Genomic DNA, 19,710 nt, shown 5'->3' on the forward strand with positions numbered 1-19,710 from the left:
GCCTGTACTGCTGAGAAAAAACTGGTCATAAAAACAGAGCTATGTTTGTCAAGTCACAGAAAAGCTGCCTGTACTGATCCTTACTGAGGATCTTTACTTTTATGAGTCTTTTGAAGTTTTGCCTTTGGATTTCACTGGTAGTGAGAACTTCCTGGTGAGTTCAGGAGATTTTTTTTTTTTTTTTTTTTTTTTTTTTTTTTTTTTTTTTTTTTTTTTTTTCCCTGCAGAAGCCCAAAATTGTTCAGCCTAAGGAGTGGTTTTTGATTGCTCATTAGGCCAGCAGAGGCTGAGGATCCACTCCTTTGAGTCTTGGCAGAAATAGCAGCTTTAGTTTTGATGTGCAATGAGGATAACAGAAGTAAAGGACTTAGACTGTTGAACCCAGTGATTAATTATTGAGTAAATTTAGAGTGAAGTGTAAATTTATTTAAAGTATTTTTACAAAATTCTGCACTGTTTTTGCTGTGTTTTTATATTCTATTAGGTGACAAAGTGTGTCCTTAAAAAGCATGCAGACCTCACAAGTTTTAGCATAACTGTATAAAAATAAGCAAATTTCTTAGAAAATGCTTTAAAAAACCATAAGATAAGTTGAGAAAATTAAGTCTTGTTCATATGATTCTGAATATATGGAGTTTAGTCTGAAAGGTAACTTAGCTTGCAAGATATTTTTATATTATCACTAAAATGATGCTATTTACTGTAGGTTCAGATATTAAGAAAGCTAAAGCAGCTCACTTTTTTATTTTTCTTTTTTTTTTTTTTATTTAAATACTTTCTAAGTTTTCTTGTGACAGTTTGTGATGCCTTGGCTCTGGCCTACTCTTTTCATTGCTATCTCAGCTGTAGGTCTCTGAACCAGGAGTTCAGCCACAGAAACATGGAATGTTTTTTGACCAGTATGAGGAACGTTCTCAATTGGTTGTACTTGGATAAGGTGTTTTTTTGGTTTTTTTTGAAAGTTCACTTTTCTTTGAAGTTTGGTAACTTTCAGTCTAAGAGGGTTTTTTATTTCCTTTTAGGCTTCTCTGCCAGTTTGCTCTGGTTTGAAAATGTTTTATAAGACAGATTAATTTGGCTTTTCTCTCCCAGACTGAGGACACACTAAAAAGCTGTCTACTCTTTGCATTACCATGTGAATATTTTGTCTCTCTGTACCAATTTACTGTTCATTTTAAACTACTAGTAAGTAGAAATAGGGGCAAGTGGTTTTTCTCTGTGTGAAATCATAATTTTGTAAAGGTCAGTTTGTTTTTTATGTTCTCACAGTAAAAATACAAATTATGCAGCCTACCTAGAAATAATATACAGTATGTCTTTCATATACCTGTTGAACTATATTTATTTCATGAGCTCTTAGAAGGCTTTCTACACCCTTGTTTGCCTGTTCTAAATTAGGTGTTAAATATGGAAAATTTAAATGAGAATAATGCCAATCAGGTTGGATCTGCTTAGGTGCAAAATTATGGATTCTGAAACTGAAAATAATTATTTCTTTCACCTTGTTGACTTCTGTCAATGCATTTGCTTGGGGTTTTACAAGTAGATTTTAAAATTCAGGATACTTTCTTGCAAGTGCTGACTTGACAGCTGTCCTAGTCTGGTGAGCCATAGATACCCAACTTGGAAGGTTTCAATAAACCTAGTGGAAGTGGAGAATTATTTCATGCTTTGAAATGTGTACCTTTTCTATTGTTACAGTAATAGTCTTGCATGTGGTTGTCTTCTGGACATGAGAGAAAAATGTACATATGGTACTTTGATTTCTGTTGCTTGTGAAGGAATGCTGGATGGCTTATTTATTTACCTTTTTGGCTCAATTCCTAATGTTTTCTAAGTTGAATCAGTAGAAAGATACAAAATGCGCAAGACCATTTCAGAAGCTTAGGGTTTTTTTGTTGTCTCCTTTCATGAAAGAGACACGGTTGTACCAAACTCAAGGATGGTATGTCTTTTAAAATTGTATTCACTTCTACCAAGACAGACTGTGATTTGGTCTTTGTTTTAATGGTCACTGGAGTTTCTTCTGTTTCTTGTGTTGTGCTGTTAATTTTGTACAGTTTTTTCATGTAGAGCATTACAGTGGATTACTGTGAACGTCTCCCCTGTAACAAATTATTACAATGTCTATGAGCCCATTTATCCAGGATGGGGAGAAAAGAGGCTTCTTTGGATAACTAAACAAATAACACTTTCTGGCTAGCTTTTCTTTCTTTTTTTTTTCTGTGTTCCCTTCTCTGGAAAGTTAAATATTTTATCTTCTCTATGCTCTGGAAGTTTAATTTCATGGGTAAGCCTATTTCAATTTGTAGCAGTAAGTTTGTTCATTGAGTCAGAATACTTTTTTTGTACAAGTGGCAGGCACAGGGCAGAAGCTCTGGGAGCTGAAAGTGTTGAAGCAAAATCAAGTGGGTATAAACTTTCTGTAAATAAAATTTAGATTAGAAACAAAGTTCCTAATTCTGGAACAGCCTTCTGGGCAGAGCCTTGCTTTGAAGGAAGAGCCAACTCTGTCTATGAAAGAAATTAAATGCAAAGTGGTGTCTGAATAGTAGGCAACTAGACCTGATAAACCAGAGGTCCCTTCTAGTCCCTTCCTAGAATTTTGCTCTTTTGTTGGGTTTCCTGTCTTGCCACATTGCCAGTTTTGTTTTTAAAGCTCAAAGATTCAAGGGTAAATAAGGGGAATATTAAACTGTGACATAACAACAAAAGTTAACTGCTCAATTTTGGGTGGTGCTGGTCTCTGATATAGGGGAATGAAGCATAAAAATTACTAAATCATGGCAAGTGGAAGCTTTGAGGAGTTGTGCTTTAAAGAAATGTGCTCACTTTCTAACACAAGGTTGATTTCCTTGGGTAACAACCTACAATGAGATGTAATGAGTTGTAGCGCTTGGTATCCTCAGTAGGCTGTAATCAAATGGAAATTATTGGATATTTTCAAAGGGTGAGCAAATGATCTATGATGCAAACAAGACCAGAATAGACAATCCTCAAGGCTTTCATGTTCCCTGCAGCCAGTCATCATAGGTCTACCTAAATCTGAATTCTGAGCTATGAATAATACATTGTTAAATCATAGAGGTGTGGGGTCAAATGCGAAAGAGAACAGAGAATTGTGTGGTGCTGTTTGAGTTGTGTCCAACACGAGCTCCAGCTGTGAGGTGTAGTGTGGCACTGCCTCACCACATAGTTGTGTGTTTTGTATTTTAACGCACACACACGTCCCCCAGTTCACTGGGAATCTGCTTTTGCTTGAATTAAAGCATCCAGATCAAAGGCACAACAACCCAAACTACCCAGCATGAAGCACAAATGAACGTATTTTAAGACAATATGTGCCTTCCTTATTTAAAATGGAAAATCCTCTTCTAAATCTGTAGGATTCTAGATAGGAATGTGGATTCAAGAAACACATTTCTTGTTCCCTCTTCTTTTTTTTCCAGTGCAGATAATATTTTTAGGAATCAGGTGTAAAAGTGCTTTAATAGACACATCAAAAGAGACAACACTGGGTGATTCCTCATGAAGTTGCTGTGGAAAAGAGGAACAGCGGGTGGTGAAGGAGAAGAGCCAGTACTGAACTGAAATGAGACAAATGCAGAAAGGACAGGATGGCTCCAATCTGATTTAAAAGCTGCACATTTTAGTTTCACTGCTGTAATTTTATTCCAGCAAGGATACTTTTTCAACAATGCCTTGTGTTATCTGAGCCTCATCCTTCAAAAGTTTCCACTGTATCATTATATCCATTTATATTTTGAAGAAAAACATCTCAGTAGGCATATTGAAAATATACTGCTGAGGAGCGTATTTCAGGTTGACATTAAGAAATGGATTCAGCAACAGGATATGTGATTGTGCAAGCAGCTGAAATATCATACAGCATCCTGGAGGCCAGTGGTCTCCAAACTTACTGGTTGCACACCCATTTCACAAAAAACTCTTACGTGTGCACACACTATATGTATATTTATTAATTTATAAATAATATATGTACTATACTAATATATTATGTACATACACAGGAGTAGAAATTGAAAAAGTATGATAGAAAAGTGAAATAAAGACTATTTTTAAATTATTTAAATTTTTGTTTGTTAATTCTGCAAAATACACTTTCTTCTTGCACCCAAGTGGATTGTCTTGGGGTGCATGCACCTCACTTTGGAGACCACTTCTTTAGGGTATGGTCTTGGAAAGAGTTTTAACTTGATGGGAACAGCATCAAAACTGAACAGTATAATTACAGTTTCTTTTACTCTGTGAATGTAGACTGTTGTCCTTAACTTTGTGCTGCATGACTGTTTTGGATCTCTGTTTATTCAGAGTTCTTACAAAATTTGGTCCAAGGGTTGTGAACTGTTTTGCTGTTTGTTTTCCTACAGTGTGGATTAAATGACAAAACAAGAGGTGTCAGCCTTAAGTGGTTTGCAGAAATGCAAAGTTATTCCAGTTTGGAGGGGAGGGCATATCCCCTGCCAAACACAAGGATGTGTTAGTACTTGGCTTTAAAGGTTAGTGTCATTTTTCAACTGACTTGCCCTTTCTCAAGTGTTCACTAAAGAATTGCAACATTCAGTGCTCAGCTTCTCAGAAGAAAGTAATTATTTTTCTTGCTGTATCTTTCCTGGTGTTTGTTTTACTGAACTACAGTTGAAACCATTTTTGCAGTATGCCTGTTCTCAAATCTTGTAAACTGGCATAAATTTTTAATAGCATTTCATATCAGTTTTTAAAAATTGACGGGGCAAAATGACTGTACCTGTGTTGGGCTGCATAAAGAAGTCAAAATATATATATTTTTAATGCCTCAAAAGGTGTCTCAAAGTACCTAAGTTTTCATATGTTCAACTGGAGAGGCAAGATAGATGTTCTAGTAAAATATAACAGTGGTGATTTGGGGTTTTTTAATTGTATATTTTACCTGTAAATCTCAGCTTGAAGGATCTCACACAAAAACATGGAAAATAAGTCATCTGAGAACTCTTGATGGTCCAACTGTGTCTGAAGAACGAAGTTAGCTGGATTTCCTGTGTATTTACAATGCAGTGATATGGAAATGTTTCATCTGAGTTGTCTTCTCAGTTGAGAAAGATGAAATGAAAGAAGATGAGATGACTTCAACTTGTTGAAATAATAAAAGACATAATAGTTGGTTAAAAAGCAGCCTTTCTCAATGAACGTGGAAGTTACGGCGCAGGAACATTCAGGCCTCCTGTAAATAAAGACGTGATTCTCAAAAGCTGTTTTCAATTTTTCTGTATTTTTCCTCAAGTTTCCCCAGACTAAAAGTTGAAAGAAGGCTTTTGGGTTTGGTTGTTTTTCTTGACTACAGGAATACCTGGGAAACTCAAACAATTTACAGGCCAGTTGATGATCTGTGAATTACTACTGGGTGGTGAACTGTGTGAGAGGGAAGGGAAAGGTTTGGGTTGCCCTTAGAATAAGTAGTTTAAAGTTCAGTCTCCTTGAGTTGGCTACCCACAGCTTCCTCTGGCATTAGAAGCAACTGCCTTTATGTGGTCTCTGGATGAAGTTTGGTGCTACCTGTGAGGAGAAAATTGTGGGAACCTCCCCTTCATCCAAGTCCTATTCAGGCTAATGGAAGAATTAGTCTTGACCTGAGCTGTTTCAATTTTGCATTGATTAAGTAACTTGAATCTGCTAACTGCCAAGGGTAAGGACAGATCAAGCTTTAATACAATAAAGAACCTACTACTATTTTAATTTTTTTTTGAAAAAGTGCTTTGGCTCCAGTAGGAGCTGCTGGTTGTGTGCTGTGCTTTAAACATCCCAGATCTGCAAGAGGCGTTTCCTACTGCCGAGACCATGAAGAAAGCAGCTACGCAGAATTCCTTGGGGAAGGGAATTGGCTGCAGTATAAACAAGCAAGTATAGGTGGATGATTTCATCATTTCATTGGTCTGCTGTGTTTTGCATTTGGGGATTTGATGTGAAAGAAGATGTGTAAGGATGATCCTTTTTTAAAAGTAGTTAAAAATGTTTCTGCAGAAGAAGGATCAGTTCCTGGAGCAGGATCCTAGGCAGTGTCAGTGGGATCTTGCATAGCAGCCTCCAAGAGTAGTGCTGCTCCCACAGTGTGTTACGGTGGAAGGCATGGATGGAAGGACAAAAATGCAATTAGTCCACTAGCCTGAAGTGCACCCTCTGTTCACAGATCACAGGCTTAAGTGTAGTCATAGAAGAAGACCATTTCCTTTCATTAGGGTGTATCAAGAAGCAGAGTATTTCTGCAATTTCTCATTTTCTTGGGACCAAATCCATTGTGGAGTTTGTGCATTGTGATCAGTCTTTCTGCAGTTGTGATTGCACAGAATGAGCCACAAGTCAGGAGGCACTTCAAGTGCAAGGTTTTAACTGCTTATTTGACAAGGCTGCTTTTGAACTCAAGCCAGCTCATCTCCAGCTTATTTGGTCCCCTTTGGTGCTAGGGATTTGCTGAGTGGGAAAAACCACGATGAACTATAGAGTAGCAGCTCACATTCCCCAGCTCACGTTCTGGGAATGGGCATGAATGCTCAGTTTCGGGAAGGATTTGTTGAAAAGCAAAGCGTTTTTATAAAGGAGAAAGAGAAGCTGGAAAGAAATGTAAGCAAGGACTTCAGAGTGTGTGGGTATGCAAAGCTGTGGATTTCCTACTCTTTTTGGGACAAAAAAGAGTTTGTTTAAGCAAAACTATACCAATTTCACATGTCACATATATATATATGAGGAAAAAATGTGGGAAAAAGTGTAGTAATCACTTGGTCAAGGTAATTCTGACTTGTGTTTTTATTATTTGAACTATAATAACACCCAGCCTATCCCTCTACTTTTTATTTAAGCGATTTTTTTTTACACAAAACTAAATATTTTGAGGTTTGTCTTTTTAACTTAATCTGCTTTGGAAGCAGCTCTTTAATTTTTCCGAACTATTTTCTGCCTTGCATATTCACCCCACTTTTTTAAAGGATCATGCACAATTTCTTACATGAAGAGGTGTGGGTGTGTGTAATGACAATTAATCAAGTTTGGTGTGATAAGTATATTATTTTAGGTTGTAGATAGCCTTGTCCCTTGAAATCTCCTTAACCCCAGATATTTTTTTTTAGGATGCATGTTATTATCCTTCAGATCACTAGGTCGCAGCAAGACTATTCTCTTTACATCCCCCTCCTAATTTAAATGCCTCATGAAAAAACTGAAGGGATGCAGCCAAGAGTCTGCCTGGCTAAGAGAAACTATGGCATCACAAATGAGAGAAAATTGTTATTTGGTGATTTTTCTCAGCAGTTCTGTGTTTAGTAATGATTTTAACCTATTCTGCATCATCCACCTGGGAACTTCCTTTTATCTTTCTCCCCCCTAAACAAATTTGGTGGAAATCATGCTTACAAAATGTTTTCTGCTATGGTTTCAGTAGTGTTGTGATATTTTTCTTCTTCACAATTATGCTCTCCCTCCTCATTTATGTCTCTTGCTGACTGAAGCTGACCGCTCCGGAACACAGATGTATCTTCTAGACTGCATTCAAGTCAGTACAGGGCTGCACCTAACATTGTTTCTTTCTTGGTTAGCTTCAAAATGCTACTTTGATAAACATAATTCACAAATGTATCAAATTTAGGATAACAAAAAAGCTATTAGAAGACTTGGAGTTAACTGTTGCATCTATATAAGGAGAAGGGACAATCTGTACAGTCTCAGTTCTGCATTCAAAAATTCGGGCAAGTAACAGTTACAGTAAAATGTTTTCTGTGTCTTCAGCACTTGTAAGAACTCCTGCTAAGAAATCTGTATGAGCAGTGGTAGAAGGTGGTAGTGTAGTGGTAGATTTGCTTCAGGTATTTGTAGGGAATTGCAATATTAAGAGGTTCTCATAAAGGCAAATCACTGCTCATTTTTATGCAAAGGTCTGTGGTTGCAAGTACTTCAACCATTAACGATTCGGTGCCAATTTAGGTATTTTATGTTTGGCTCTGAATAACATTGAACTCCAGGGCAGCACAACAATTCTTCTGGTGGCAGGGCTTGGTGGTTCTGTGTTGGCTGGAGGGAATGGTAAATTACAGCAGTCTTCATTCAGATGAAGCCATGGACACTGGTGGTGATGGTGAGGGGTAACAGAAACCTTGACTTGGTTTTTTGTTCGTGTGGGAGTCAGTGAACTAAGTGACTCCAAGCAGTGTGATTGCCAAGTAGAAACTTACCCTGTATTATCAGGGTATGAGCAGTGATGAAGCAAATTGTTTTGTGACTTCCAAGTACATTACTGCTTTTGAGGGCAGAGAAATATCTGAAATTAAATTTCATAGTTGTTAGCTGTAAATTAATCTGTGCATATGGATATAGTATATGAAGAACAGGAAGGAATATTTCTGATTAAAACTGCCCTGAGTCAAGTATTCTTGTACACTCTTGCCTGTTTTTTCTCTAATTGTCCTACTTCAGAGGTCAGTGTTGCAACTTCAGCTGTGTTTTGTTTTCAAGGACTTCTGTATATCCTTCGTTGCGTCCTTATGTAAGGTTTTAACTTTCTTTGGGTGGCATAAGATTTTATAAATATATTCCAAGTATTATAATTTAAATGCGAGTAGTTTTACTTCACTTAGTTACTAAGGTCCCTGATGTGCTATATTAATTTTGGAGTGATTATTTGTTTATCCAGTAGAGAGCACTAATGATGCTGCTATACATTTGTTGACATTCCCATCAAATTATTAGGTGATTTAAAGTTTTGTGCCACGGGGCACTGGGCCTGGACTTAGGAATGTAGAGTTTTTTCTAAGTCACTGGATGTCTAAAGCTCTGCTATAAATAGTTTTGGGGCAAAAGAATGTGAAGCAGGAGCCTGCGGGAAATACTAAACTAACATTTACCTGCATTTTGGAGGCACAGAAGTGTCTCCTTAGCACTAAAGAGCTAAGAGAAGACCTTTAATGTGGAAGTTGATCAACATCTCTCTTTGAGCAGCTGGTGCCAGGAATGTTGGAATAAATGGCTGAGTGCTGATGCTACAAGTATCAACAACATCTCCCTGGTATGGTATAATCAAGGTGGTTCCTGCCTCTTTTTATGTAGCCAGAATCTTATCAGCAGTGGCTAAAAAAGCATTTTTATTAATCATCTCTTAGAGTCTGCCTTTGCTTCAGAGCCAAGCTGGACATGAGGTAATTTACTGAAGCTGGAATTCTAAAGTCACCATGGGTGATATTGCATTAGCAAGGAACACTTGTCTTTGAGATGTCAAATGAAGCTTTGTGACCAGCAGCTTAAAAGTCTTTTTACTTAAATTCTACTCTTACCCTATTCTTAGAGTCTTTTTACTCTCTTTGTGAGAAAATTACATGGAGCCAAGAAGAAAATAGAAACAGACCCTCTAATAAGTTTCAAAATAAACAAAAGTATCTCAAATTTGTGTCCTGGACTGCTGGGCAGCATGGTGAGAGACACTTTGCCCAACTCAGTTTGTTCTTAATAGCTCACTGAACGGTTAACCTTACATCTGCAGCATGAAGATGCTGCCTATAGGACAAAAAGGTGTTTCAATTCTCCCTTACGATAACAGAAGAATTTTAATATTGTGACTAGTGTATATTAATCTTCATAAATACACAAGTAATCTGAAACAATCATACTGAGAGAAGCATGAGTTATAGTAATTCATGTCCATCTTGGATGAATTTAAGAATAACTGTCTGGAGGCAATGCCTTTATTAAATTAATTGTAAAGAGTTAAGGAAAAACAATCCATCAACCACACTGTGATGCTGAGCATGAGCTTGTAGTATTACGTCTAGGCCTTTTGCATTAGCTGATGTTTGGTTTGAATTTAGGAGACCACTGTATGAACTCAAGAACAACTCCCAATTTTTATCCTTGCTATTTGAACAGAATCTTTTCTATTAGAATTAATATGAAAAAAAGAGGGAAAGGTCTAAGCCATAAATAAGATAGTGTATTTAAATAAACTATGTGAACATTAAAAACAGCATCTTTCTGAGCTTAAAAGTCAAGCTGATGTGGAAAATCTGCTTGCTTGGGGGAGAATGTTTCTGGATTAGAGGAACTTCAGTTTTTCCAAGTAAAAATGGGTACTTTTAAGAGGGCAGTCATAGGTGTTGCTGGGAGATACATATATTGTGTGTATTGGGTTTTGGTTGTATGAAATGCAGTTAATTCATGTAGCTATTATAACAGTTAATTCTTTTCTGCTTTTAATTGAGTTTGTCAGTTGGTCTTAAAATCTCCCATATGGTAACAATCTGCATTACAGCCCTGGATTGCCTGAAATTAAATGGGAGTCTTGCCATGGACTTCAGCAAGTCCAGGATTTCACTCTGCTCTTCATCCTGCATGACTATTGCTACTCAGGGTGTGGCAAATACTCTATATTCTGCATCTTGATTTATGTGAGCATTTGCTGCGCAGATGTTAGGGAGCTATACTTGTTCATTTCAATCCATCTCTCCTATAGCAAGTGAAAAAGTGACACCAGCTTCACCAGCTTGGTTTCAGGTGTGATTCTGTTCACCTGGGGTGCTTGGAGAGATTACAGTTTCTGACAGGTCAGAAATATTGTGCTGGATTTTTGAAATGCAGCTAGAAACTGAATAAGGGGTTGGAGTAGGTGACCTCCAGGAGTCACTTGGAACCCTAACTATTTTGGGATGTGTTGGTCCTGCTGTGGTGAGAAAGGTGACCAAGCCAACGCTGCTGCAGTACCAGAGCTGGGTAGGGGCTGAGTGGAGGCAAGGCTGAAGGACTGGGACCAGGTGGGTCTGCTGGGCTTCCCCTTCAAGTGCTGATGGGATGTCTTCCTTCTCCATCACCTCTGCCAGACATGGAGCCACGACCTAGCTACCTGGGATGAGGGAGGGTACCTTTTTATCCATATAAAGCACTTGAGTTCCCATTTTCCGGGAGAAATATTGGTCTAAAGGTACAAAATAAAATTAAGAATTACTGAGTAGCTTTGGTTAATGGTATGAAAAACTTCCTTTGCCAGTAATTTTGGTTTGCAGCTGCAAAATAACACTGTGCTTCAATAGTTCAATAATGCTGGAAAGGTGTTTGTCAGAACCCCAGTTTACAATGAAGATAAAATAAGAATGCATAACTGGCATATCTTAGCCAGAGGCCACTGTGGGAGTTACTCCCACAGTTATGTCTGGTGCCTGCCAACTCCTACTGAGCCTGGTATTTTCCCATTGAATTGTTTTTACTGATAGTTTCCATTCAATAATAACAGCAGTCTTTGCATGAGTGAGAGATTATCGCTCTTTATAATTAAGTAAAGAAGTATTAAGTGATTTCTACATCCACTGAAGAATGTGTAGCCTGTATGATAAAATAATCTAAGGATTTGATCTTTTTTCTTTACTTAAAGCAGTTGATGAGCATTTTATCCCATGTTCAGATATAAAATAAAATATTTCCTGTTATGAATCTCTTTTGGGGAGGAGCAATAAATGCGGGAAGAAGGCTGCCAGAGATAATTACTAAAATGCCCAGCTCACATATATGTGTGTGTATATATATACACATATATGTATATATATATATATATATTTATGCTGTCACAAGACAAAGCTCCACAGTGTTTTGGCTCACAAACCATGGAGTACATTTTTATGAGCAGTAATAATAAGGAAATAAAGCCGTCAGAATAAGATTATAATCTTTTCTCCTCATGTCTTCCTAACAAAGACTAAAACTGTTTAAATATTACTGCTGTTTAACTGGGAACTCCTGATTTAACAACAAGAGGACAAAAGCTGAGCTCAATTTCTTGCTGGGAAAGAGGAGTGTGCCTGAGATAACTTGCCTGCTCTGTAACATTCCCCCACCACAGAGGGATTCTGTCAGCCTCTAGCATTCAGACCCTTTAGACCCCCTCCGCTCTGTGTATTGAACCACAATAATAAATGTTTCCATCTGCTTGTGGTTAAGAGTTTGAGTCTTATCCTATCCTCCACAACGATCTATGCACTTGAGACAGGCAGGTGGGATTATTTCCATTAGGGAGAACCAAGATCACAACCTGAAAAGCCCCATCTGGTCAAAACCTGCTGCAGATTGCCTGATCAGTCTGAGATCATCGCACTGATGTCCTGTGTGCTGACAGGGTCCTCTTCCCATCTGTTGTCTTTGTTGCTGTTCCGAGCTTGCTCTGGCATTAGCCTGGGATGGTTGTCCTGTTGTATGTGCGGCTGTGTGAGCAGGTATGTTACACCATGGGCACACACCCGTGCAGCAAATGTAGGAGATTTGCACATAGGAGCCGGAGTTTATGTGTGAGCTGGGCCTTGGCTTTGGAACTGTCTGTCAGAACTGCGTGTTCATCTTGAAGCATTCAGCTCTTCCAAGGAGCTTTCCTTGGTTGCTGTGCTTCTGTTTCAGGGGAGGGGAGGGGAGGGGAGGGGAGGGGAGGGGAGGGGAGGGGAGGGGAGGGGAGGGGAGGGGAGGGGAGGGGAGGGGAGGGGAGGGGAGGGGAGGGGAGGGGAGGGAGAGAGATACTATCCTCTCCCCTCCTCTCACCTTGAGCTGGCTTTGGCATTTGTGACTGTATTTAAATCAATTTAAAGAACTTAAAATCCTTTTTATTCTGCTGAATGTTCCCACAGATATTCTGGCTTGTTTTCAAAACAGTGTGGTGTGGGGTGTTAGGTCTTTTTGTTGGTTTTTGTTAGTGTTTTTTGAGTTCTACTGGGATAGTAAATTGCATCAATTTACTTTCCACTTGGACAAGTGCTGGTGTCAGCAAAAGGGAGAGTGTGGGTGACCTGCACGGCTGAAGAGCAAAGGGAAAGGCTGAGAAGAGGATATTGCAGAAGGGGAAAGGGAAGCCTTCCATTTCTAGAAGGGCTGTTCATTCATTTGACTAGTTTTATCATCATGCTATATCCTCATCCTTCACATGTTATATCTGTCCCCTTCAGCAAGTGTTGGGGAGGATGAAACAGGGAAACCTTATGAATATGATTACTTAGCAAAAGCTTCTGAAAATATGAAGCCTAGAATCGAAATAGAAATGAAAGCTTGCTTTGAGTCATAAGATGCTGAGTACCAGTTACCAAAGTAACCAAAGAACAATAACCTAGCCAGCTAAAGGAAAATCCCTTTTGATGAAACAATGTCCTGCTGATAGAGAATCCAAAGATCAAGCAGCAAGAGAAGAATTTGTAAAGCTTTTAGAGTTTCAAATGTAACACTGTGTGGTAATGTAGTAGTTCTTATAGGCTATATGTAAATTCATTAGTGGGTGTGTCTCATAGTGATTGGTTACTGGGAATTAGAATATTTGCTATAGAAAAGGATATAATGTATTGTAGCAAGAACTTTGCTCTCTTGTTCTCCCCACTCTCTTAAGCTTCTCTCCCCAAGCTCTCCTCTCTCGTTGCCCCCTTTTTCTCTTTAAGCTCTCCTCTCTTGTTCTTCCCACTCTCCTACTCTTACTCTTCTTCTCCCCACTCTCTTAAGCTTCTCTCCCCTAGCTCGCTTTAAGCTCTCTCCCCTGGCTCTTAAACTATCTCTCCCCACTTCACTCTCCCTCCCTGACCACACATATGCCGAGGCTGGTGGCAGACACAGGTCTCTTCCTCCCTCTACCCATATAATAAATTGCTTATACCTGAACAGCTTGACCCTGGAGAAGTCTCTCACCGCCAGCGCATGCATTTTGTACATCTATAAGCAAGCTGAAGGAGTGCAAGGAAGAGAGTGGTGGGATGCAAAATCCTGCAAATTAATTCACTGAGGAGATACATGTATCTTTGTCTCATACTAAGGTGTGAAGATGTCAAAACTAGCATTAGCAGACTGAAGGCACCATAATAACATTAAGAATGGACCTGACCTGTGCTTGATTTATTAATAGCACTAGTGGAATTTGAACTCATTTATCAAGATGAGACTTAGTGCTTAGTACTTCTATGCAAATAGCCCATAAATCATTCATCAATGACACCTCATTGAAAGTTTTGTTGTATTTTTTTCTCAAACACCTGTAGGCACAGGAAATTGTTTTGATCTGCATTCACATGTAATAAAGCTATTTTTCCCTCTTCCTCATGCAGTATTTTGGATTTGGGGTGGATTTTTTTTAAAGATTAAGGATATACGAGATTGATAATACAGTAGTATTAGTTTCAAATGGCATGGATTTGTGGTGCTCATACAGCATAAAAGGCTGAGGTGCTCTAGGAAAGCCCAGCATCCTGGGTCACTTGGGTACTATTGTTCAAAATGGTGCTGGATTAAGTTTTTTCTGGATGGTTCCAGAGTAAGGGAATTCTGCGGCTTAAAGGTGAAAACTTGTCTACCTAATGTAACTGTTACCTTGCTTTGCATTTGATGTCCCATCAGTTGCCTTTTTCCCAGTAACTGTGAGCTGCAGAGTCTGCTTCCCACTCAGCTCCAGTGGTTATTTTAGTTCATCTACTACCACACTCCTTCCTCCATGTACCTGTTCCAGGACATCTGCCTGAAGCTGCAGTCTTCACCTTTGGTCTGTATTTTCACCGACCCAGCTAGGTCTGATGTTTAACGCATTTCTCAGGGCTTCTTTGCTAACCCATCACCAGGCCTATGCTTTTTTCTCCTCCTTTTCAAAAAGTACCACATGGCCTCAACAGTGCCCTCAGCTTCCCCTCATTAGTGTGCAGTAGCTACTACAGATGGGTCCACACACCTAGTGCAGGATTTGCCTCTGGAGTAGGAGCACAAGGAGGCACATTCCATGATTACACACAGGGGGATGGAAAAGGGCCTCATGGTCTGGTGGCTTGCAGGCACTGAGAAAAGGAGGACAAACAATGACTTTGCATTGGGTTTTGTTGGGGTTTTTTTTGTGAACAGTAAACAATTTCTTCTCTGGACTGTGTCTTGTGGAAACGACAAACAAAAGAGAAAGCACTCAGTTAGAAATGATTGACACAGGGAAGGGAAATATTTTTTGCCAAGCAGATGCATTTTGTGGGGAGAAAAGTGAGTAGAAGAAATGGAATAGCCAGTTGTGAATGGGTATAAGAAGAAAACTGCAGATTTAGAAAAAGCTATAGCCCAGGCATAAGATGTCTAAATGTACTAATCAAAAGCAGAACCCTGTCTGGGAAGTGATGGAGGCCCTCACAACAGACCAGAATTAGTAAAAGAAACTAACAATACTAGGAGAGAAAGATTGCCTGGAGGGCTTTCATATCATAAATTTTAATAGCTCAAGGCAAGCCAATGAGAAAGCTATTCACATGAAGGGTGGATTGGCAGTGCTCTTTCCAAAATATTAGTTTTGGGTTGCTCATCTCTAGTGCCTGGTGATGTGGCTCCAGGGAAGGAGACTGCACGTTTATATAGCATGTGAGTTCCCGGGACCATATCTGGGGGATTCTTTATATGGTAACCGGAGCCAAGCCAGAGCTGCTAGTAAGGATGGTGTCCTCCAGGCAATGTTTGTTATCCTGCAAAAATACCAAGGCATTTCAGTCTATTTAAGGTGTTTCCTTTCCTTGGACACTTGGTTCTGCCTGCCTGACCACAACCTAGGTAGTGGAAACGCTCAGATTGCTTGCTCATGGTTGGACTGAAATGCTTTATTGTGGTCTGCCCAGAAAAGCCTAACCATTTTCTTTTGGAGCTCAGTCCCTTCCTAGGATGTACTAGGAATGTGTCCTTCAGCATAGCAGGTTTTTATTCTGCATGTGTACCCTCATCTCCCATCCAAGCTCCTGTTGGCATTTTTAGAAAGTGTTTGCTGAGCATGGTATCTTTCTTAACTTGTCATTTCCTTTTTTTGGACTTTCGTGAGAAAAGGTGAGAATAAACATTCAGTATAATGCATAAAATTGATATACATACACTGTATACCAAGTATGCAATCAAAGCAAGACAACTGTAACTGTGAAAGGAGTAAAGCTGACAGCAATGGAGCCTTATCTTGCAAACTTGGAGTAAGGATCAAGTTAACATGGACTTCCAGGGAAAGGAGAAAGAGGTCTTGTATTTTAGATCAGAGGCAGGAAGGAAGGAATTAACTGTTCAGAAGGAAAATAGTTAGATACATGGATGAAACTCCTGGAACAGAATCCCAAATCACCTTGCATAACGCTTTGGGAAAGTTGCCCATGATAATTGATACACAGAAAACACAGGGAGAATTAAAAGAAAACCAAGAAAAACATAATGTCTTAAGAAAATAAGTTAAATGTATAAGAACTACAAAATATGTTTATTTAAAACTCTTCATAAAATAACTTGGGGGAGTGCTTAATGCAGACTGAAATAACCTTTAGTCAACAGGATATAATTGACTCAATTTCTCTTTATTTTGAGTATTTATACCAACAAGTAGGCTTTGTAAGGAACTTCTAAATTACAGTAACCATAAAGCAGAAACTGGGAATGTGAGGAGAATCAAAGTACTCACTTAGCATAATCTAGACTACTGACAAAGGAGGTCATATTCCCCAGGTTTATTCCACAGGTGATGGAGGGAGGGCTGGGCTGGTAGCTTTCCACGAAGATCTAAAACTCACAGAAATTTAAAAAGCTACCCTAAATTTCCAGGCTTTACCTTAAAGAAGAATCTAGATGAACTATTTTTAGTTCCTGTATCAATGTAATTGTATGTCAGTGAATAGTGCTGACCTAACAAGGTGATTAGAAAGTAAACTCTACTTACTTGGTAGTAATTGAGATTAGTTGGTTTTGTGTGACTGGATTATATGTTGACAGACAAAAATACACTGCAAACACAGTTTGTGAAAACCTGACCACTGATCTTTAAAAGTTTGATGATCTTGTTGCCATAATCTGTCTCTTACTGATTGTGACTAAATAACAAATGGGTGAAGGTTTTCTTAGGTTTCCATAACATATTTTGGATACTTTTCAAGTGAGAAGTTTGACAGAAGAGTCTAAGGGGAGGAAAAAGTGCCAGAAATACAAACCTGGTGTTGTCTTTGAGGAATCTCTTACCTGTCTGGATCAATCTGTATGCTGATCTGTGGCACACGCAACATTTAACTTGGTGTGGCCTTGGTGCTTGGTGGCAAGCGGGGACAGCACAGCCCCCTCCCTTGGCAAGAGCTCTGGAAAGCAACGTGCTGCTCAGGACAGAGGAAGAGAGACTCCAGCAGAGTACAAATAAAACTCCAAAATGCTGACTTACATTTTCAAGCACTCAGCCAAACAAACATCCAAGCGCTCAGGTCCTACTGGGGACCCAGAAGTGACTCAGAAGTGCAAGTCGTGCTGCAGAGCTTTTGCCAGTGGTTGTGCAGTTTCTGTACAAAATCCCAGTTTCTGGAGGCACAGTACTGACAAAAACATGGCTAAACTCTCTGTGATCAATCTAAGCAAAAAAAACAGTTTCTTGGCAGGAGATGGTGAATCAGATCTTAAGTAGAACATGGCGAATGATATAATAAAACAGGAAAAAGGTTGTTACGCACACCTCTTATCCCTGGGAAATTTGGACTGCTGAGCTCTTGGATCCTGCCTTTGTTAATTTAAAATGGAAAAGCAAGCTAGAAATGTGGGATTCTAGTTGAGTTTCTGAGTGAGCCAGCTCCCTCTTCAATCAGGAGAAACGATTTGTATTTATTCCTGTATGAAATTTGAGTGCAGACAGATACACAGGCAGACCTTCACATCGAACCAGATAGATGAATATACAGAAATTGGTGGTTTTTTGTTGTTTTTTTTTTTTTTAATTTGACCTGAAAGTGCTGTAGCAAAATTTTCCCAATGAAAGTCAATAAATGCTTCCATTCTGCTAGAAGATGCTCTGGTGGCTGAACTTCTATGAGAAAACTTATATTAAAAGCAGAACTTATAGCTTGGAACTTTTACACACACTGAAAACCACAGAATTTTCTATTCTACCTTTCTTCCCATTCCCAAGTTAAGGAAAGGATAAGGAAGCATTCAAAGAGAAAAAACTCTGGGCTTTTGTGTTCTAGGAAAATGCAGATTACAAGGTACTTCATCAGTGGAATACCAGGAAAATAGAAAGAGGTGAAAAGCCTGTGTTTGCTGCTTTCATAGATGGCAGAAGTATCAGGATTACAGCTGCAGAAGAAAATCACATAACTGTCTCAAAACCTTCATACAGGGCAATATAAATTAGTAAGGATTAGTCTCAATTAAAAATTATGTCTGAAATAAGCTGTTTTCTGATAAGTGAAGATTTATTTTTCAAAAAATCTGGAATGTACAGTGTCACCCTGAAAACTCAGCTTCTGAGCTTGCTAACATAGTTTTCTAAGGACTTTCCCAGGACAGTAACTGTAAACATAGATATGTGTACATTCTTTCTGTTACACGTCTTGTGATGGGCATCTCTCATGGCCAGTGCAGTGAGAAAGTGTTATCCTGACCATCCAATCCCTGGCTGTGGTCAGAAGCCTATAAATCCTGGGAGGAAAAATAAACTGCGCTCTTTCTCTCACCACACCTCGACCTGTGTCCGTGTGATCTATTAATCTTCAGCAGCAACAGTACAGAGTATTTTGTTTTGCTGCCTTAGCTGGCAATCAGGGAAAGTCCTAGACTGCCCCCCCCCACGTCCTGCTTTCAAGACACCCACCATGAGCTGAGAGAGGAGGAGAGTATCTTGCATGCTGTGGGAAAGCATAGAGCTCTCATGCTTGTAATGGCCAGGGAGTAGATCCAGGTCCTGGAGCTTCCATTACACACAGGAAAGAGGAAATTTCCCTGGGACTCACCATTTGTGGGGTTCATAGTTTTGTTCTACTTGGTATGCTCTATGTAACTCAGGCTGTACCTCCTTTTCATCAGCTATAAAATAGCAAAGATATTTCATGTTACAAGAAATTTCATCATAGGGAGTTATGTAAAGTACAAATGACTGAAGTATTAAGGGATTCAGAGATACCAGGGTGAAAAGTAAGGAAATGCATTATCATAAAGCAGTGTTCCTTGCATGTACTATGTTCACAGAAATATATTTGGCTAAAATTGATTGTTCTGTTGATCTGAAGCTAAAATCTTCTCATTATTAAACCATAGTTCACCCGTTTACAACAGGGTTGGTTACATGTTTCTCCTTTGGAGAAGAGAACAAATATTTTGCATAGGCGTGTTACCTTGGCTTGTATGCTGTGCCCTGCAGAGCCTTATGGACAAGGAACATTCCTTAAGGTTAAAATAAGGTGATCCTAAAAACATATGCAACTTTTAGGTGCACTTTAAAATGTATTTCTCCTGTCTTCAGAGTCCATAAATAGAATGGAAATCCAAGAAGTGAACATTTCTTACCAACAGCATTTAAATACAGCATGTTCTCTTAAGTAAGCAACATGTTTTCAATAAATTGTTTCAAGCTGTACAAATGTGTTTGCCAATCCTCAAAGCAATCATTTGCAGCCAGTTTTTTGGATGATAATAAGATTAATGATAAAATAACACTGAAAACAATTTTAAAATAACTTTAAGGATTTAATATAAATCCATAAATACAAGGAAATTCTGAGATAAGAGAGCCAGAGTGTATTTAACTTAGTTTTGTTTTTCTCCCAACTACTACATATAGAATCACTCATTAGGAGAAAAAGGTCTAAGCACACTTGATAAAAGTACAAACCATATGTGCTATTTGCAAGAGCTGTAAGCACAGCAGCAGTTAGAGGATGTTGTGTTTATCTTAATTACAAGTGGTTCTGTGTGTTTGTCATAATTTCTCAA

Source organism: Poecile atricapillus, chromosome 4 (assembly GCF_030490865.1).
Source record: "Poecile atricapillus isolate bPoeAtr1 chromosome 4, bPoeAtr1.hap1, whole genome shotgun sequence".
NCBI classification, from domain to species: Eukaryota; Metazoa; Chordata; class Aves; order Passeriformes; family Paridae; genus Poecile; species Poecile atricapillus.